This window comes from Macadamia integrifolia, unplaced genomic scaffold (assembly GCF_013358625.1).
Source record: "Macadamia integrifolia cultivar HAES 741 unplaced genomic scaffold, SCU_Mint_v3 scaffold1563, whole genome shotgun sequence".
In the NCBI taxonomy this organism is placed as follows: domain Eukaryota; kingdom Viridiplantae; phylum Streptophyta; class Magnoliopsida; order Proteales; family Proteaceae; genus Macadamia; species Macadamia integrifolia.
Genome location: NW_024868260.1, coordinates 92,052 through 96,868, shown reverse-complemented (window position 1 = coordinate 96,868; position 4,817 = coordinate 92,052). Strand labels below are relative to the sequence as shown.

Below are 4,817 nucleotides of genomic sequence, written 5' to 3'. Positions count from 1 at the left end.
TTTTTTTTCTTTGCCGTCGGACATAGAGGAGGTGGTGGCTGCTGTCGGAAGGGAAAAAAATGAAAGAGGAGGCGGCGGCTGTTGTAGGAAGGGAAAAAAAATGAAAGAGGAGGCGGAGGGCAGGGGTTCTGGGATTTTTTTTTTTGGCTGCTGCCGGAAGGAACAGAGAAGGCGGAGGGCAGGTGGTGCTGCCGGAAGGAACAGAGAAGGCCGAGGGCAGGGAGGGTTTGGGTTTTTTTTTTTCACGGTGTTCTCAGTATCGGTGGAATCAGACACAGAGAATGGGAAGGGAAGAAGAAAGATGGGGAAGGAATAGGATCCTTCGGCTCTGATACCAATTGATGGAGGGCCGGTAGGGGTAGGGAAGAATTCCCTGAGATAGCGTCTCAAAGTTGCAGGGGAGGGGAAAAATCGCACTAAGAAGGGGGGGGGGAAATCACGCACATAGCCCTCAGGCTCTCAACACTCAAAACTCAATTCATCATTCTCTTTTTTTCTAATTAAACGATTACATGCATTTAAATAGTAAAAGAAACCCAACATTAAAAGGAAACGTACTCTAATTTGGAAATTCAAATTACTTGGAAACTAAATCCTAGTAGCTATCACCTACCTAAGTTACTGAAATAAAAGATTGCAGGAGAATAAAAATAAAATCCTAAAAGATCCTACTGGTCAAAGACTCAATATGAGTTTGGTTCATCATTCACTGGATACCCAAATGGGTATGGGTTGCTCCATGGGTGCATATCTACATCAATATGTCCTCCCAATGTAAGAGAACAACCAACTATGCTGTAAAGCCTCAAGCTTTCTTAAAAATCTCCAAAACAAGGGGTTTCAGAAACGTAGGTTTGATATATCCACAGGAGTTCCATCATGGCTTCATTGCAAAAATATTTAAATCTTTTGATTTCAACTTACAAACCTAAAGCTAGCAGTTTTGCATATCAATCAGTTAGACAAAGATGGGGAATCATTAAAATGGGAACCAGAGGAGAATCCATTACCAACTAACAAACAAACCCAATTACGAAACATGCTGTAAAACAAGATAAATAGAATATGATTGTTCAGTTACTAGATGATTCAGTTACTTTTAAAAAGACATAGAGGTCTCTGTTTCGAAACACAATTCTTTTTCTCTATTATAACTAGTGAACTCATTCTCATTTTATCTAATTACAATGGTTGATCTAGAATAGTAACCTAATGCATGCAATTTTCTATAGTGAAATATGAAGGAATAATCACCTTACCTTTACCAAACAGAGCCATCAAAGACTCTTGGTTTTGTCCTATTTCAAACCTTAATTTATTTGTCCAACTGTACCAGTTACATAATAGTAGTAGAGATACAGTTCATCAAAGTCCTTGTATACAGATTTCTTTAAGTTCAGTCTCATCCCTTCAATCATGTCCTTAAAGGGCTGTTTAAAAAGAGAAATTAAAACAATTAGTTCAAGTCATTTTCCTACTAACATACATTATAGAACAATTGTATCATAAAAATGCACGCACACAAGCTTTTGTATGGCATATTGCATTATCAATAGCGTATTTGGAAACTATGTCAGGTAGAGCAGCATCATAGGCGTCATAAAGACAGCTCTCAAAGAGGTCAATCAATCTTTGGTGCCATTGATCAAGAGCCTTGGATGTGATATATGTAGCATTAGGTCCACCCACAAGCTCATCTATCTGCTGGCACCATACTGGACAGATCAATCACAATCTACCATCATCCAGAAATTGCTAGACTTTGGGCTGAAGCTCAAGAGACAAGAAATTTGACCATATAAAGGTAGCCTTAATATAAGAAGGCTCACTGCAAGAGTAGTTGCGAATGCTATGTATGGAAATAGAATACCATTCAGATCTAAATGCTATGATGCATGCTTACACTTAGTTGCTGAGTATGAAATACTCAATTACTCTACTTCCCCACTAGAATTGAAACTAGGACCAAATCCTTCCCCATTAGATCTAGAACTTAAGATTAAAAAAATTCTGCATGAACTAAAGTTCACATCTTATCTCACAATAAGAGGAATGATGTGGGAAGAGAGAGCTGATGTAAATGCCAGACTAGAAGAGAAATGTTTTGTTAGCCTCTTTGCCTTGTAGAGCTTTACTACTCAACCCCAAATTAATGAGTGCAATTTGCCTAAACAAATGAATGGAAGATTCTGCACTAGCAATCTTCATGTCCCCGATTTTGAAAACATTGATAGGAGAGAATTACTACATAGATACCAGACATCCTATCCACAAGTTACTATCTCATAATATATCTTCCTTCCACCCACAAATTACAATTTCAGAATGTCAAAGGTAACGTTAATTTTTCTAATACAAGAAACTTTGATTAAGTAACTGGAATTTGGTGAGCTGGGTTTGGAACCATACAATGTCGCATACCTGAGCTTGAGAACAAACATTGCAGTACCTTTCAATTCTAATAGGAGCAAGATATGTCATAAGGACTGTTTTCCATTAGACCTCTTCTGGTCTGGCATTGATAAAACTGTCTTCCCCATTAGATCTGGAGACGTTACCTTCAGGAGCTTCAACAACTGGCAGTTGACGAGTGCACTTTCGCAATGGGGAGAGGAGCTCACAGAAATCAGACAGTTGGGGTAAAGTGGACATTTTATTTTCTTTTAATAGAATCTCATAACCATATTTTAAATTCCATTTAAAATGGAATTTTTGTCATTTCATCATACTACCATCCTTACCCTCTCTAGTCTCTGACCAATCCAACTGCTCTCTTCTTTTCGGTGGAGCTTGAAATTGCCAACAAATTCTGACCAAAATGCCTCGACAGCATTGTCGTATGAACAAAAAATTCGAATCTCAAATACTGAACACCCAATAACCTTTGTTCACTTGATACCCCGTAACCTTTCTTCTCTAGTCTCTCTCTCGTCTCCAAACTTCAATGTCTCATTGCTCTTAGGCATTGGTATTTTCAACATGTTATCTTTCAAAACATCACCTACCCTTGTTACGTGAATAACAACCCTTTTTTTTTCATTGAAAAAATCAAGATTAAACTGATAATAAATAAAGGATTAATTAATTGCATATTAGTTCATCCACCAAATAATATCACATAATGGTCTACAGGGTATATATTTTCATGCATATAGAATAATTAATATTTGGAGTAATGTTGTCTGATCGACGTATTCCTCTCAAGTTTAAAGGAAAGTTTTACAAAATGGTTGTAAGACCAGCTATGTTGTACGGGAGAATGTTGGACTTGAGCCAATAAGACTGACCGAAACTAACTATTTGGACTGAAACATCGATAAAATTTGATATTTTTTACAATGTTTTTTTTTTCCATTGAAAAAATCAAGACTAAACTGATGATAAATAAAGAATTAATTAATTGCATATTAGTTCATCCACTAAACAATATCACATAATGGACTAGATGGTATAGATTGTCATGCATCTGAAATAATTAATATCTGGAGTAGTGTTGTGTGATCGACATATTCCTCTCAAGTTTAAAGGAAAGTTTTAAGACTAGCTATGTTGTATGGGGGGAATGTTGGACAGTCTAGAAACGTAACATAGATAAGTTGGATGTAGTAGAGATGCGAATATTGAGATGAATGTGCTGCAAAATTCGGAGAGATGGAGTGAAAAATGACAGGATAAGAGTTAAGTTGGGAATGACCCCGATTCAAGACAAGTTCCGAGAATGCCATTTAAGGTGGTATTACTATGTTCAAAGGAGGCCTTGGGATGCTTCAGTACAGAGGAGTGATCAGATCCGGTGGGAAGGAGTTAGAAGAGCTAGGGGTAAGAATAAAATGACCATTGATGAATTGGTAAAGAAAGACATGCGGAAGCTTGGTTTTGATCCTAGTGTGACATCAAACAGAGTTGTTTAGAGTGCCAAGATCCATGTTGTAAACTGAGTTTTTATGGGATGACTCAAAGGTGTTGCATTGCCCTATTTCTTTTCTTGATGCCCCCCCCCCCCCCTTTTTTTTTTTCTCTTCTTGATCTCCTTTTATCTTTTCTTTTGATAAATCGATGTAGTCGATCCCATTTAGTTGAGAAAAAACTGAATTATTATCGTTGTTATTTTTATTATTATTGTTATTGAAATATAGGACATGTAATGTAATTACTGCTAAACCTCTATCCATCGAAAATGACTATGTGAAGATTTTGTGGTAGCTGGGCATCTATTTCATGCAGGAAAGAAGTCCCATAAAGATTCCGATCAGGGTTTTCGAGGATGTGAAATATAAAAAAGCTGAGGCAAGAGGAATCTAATAAGCCAAGTGTTTTTGTCATTTTCGATATGGGTGGGTTGCATAATAGTTTCTTATATATTAAACCATGAGAGTCTGTGTCACGAATGTTTCAGTTTCAAGGTCTACTTGGCAAATATCTTCTACTATCCACCTTTATCAAATCGGTTGGGCAAAATAGAGTTCTGTAATTTTTATTTTATTTTATTTTATTTGAGATGCAAGTGAACACCATAGAGATCTAGATGGACTCAAAGGATCTATTGAATTGGTTCACATCCAAGGAGAAATACAACTGCTCATGGGAATTTTTTCCAATTTTATTTTGATTTTTGGCGCCACTTTTCAATTTTATTAGATACTGAAATAATTTTATAATAATCTACCAAAAAATCATAAAACTGTTAATTATCTTGAAAATTTAGGATAGTTATATATGGTGGGTCATATAAATACAGTTGAGATCAACTGCTAAATTTGGCGTGTTTTAGTGTTGTTCTGAAATTGAGTGATTTCTATTTTCTATTTTTTTTTTTT

At 36.3% G+C, this 4,817-nt stretch overlaps 1 long non-coding RNA gene across 2 annotated transcripts in view; it reads left to right on the top strand.

Moving 5' to 3' along the window:
• LOC122064217 overlaps window positions 1-4,603 on the top strand; it is an 8,996-nt gene extending 4,393 nt beyond the window's left edge. Inside the window, exon 2 of one of the 2 annotated variants that reach the window (XR_006135621.1) lies at window positions 4,204-4,603. This is a non-coding gene — a long non-coding RNA (uncharacterized LOC122064217). Of the gene's footprint in view, window positions 1-2,543 lie in introns of both variants that reach the window. The other variant, XR_006135620.1, reaches the window with a different exon arrangement.
• The last annotated feature ends 214 nt before the right edge of the window (window positions 4,604-4,817 follow it).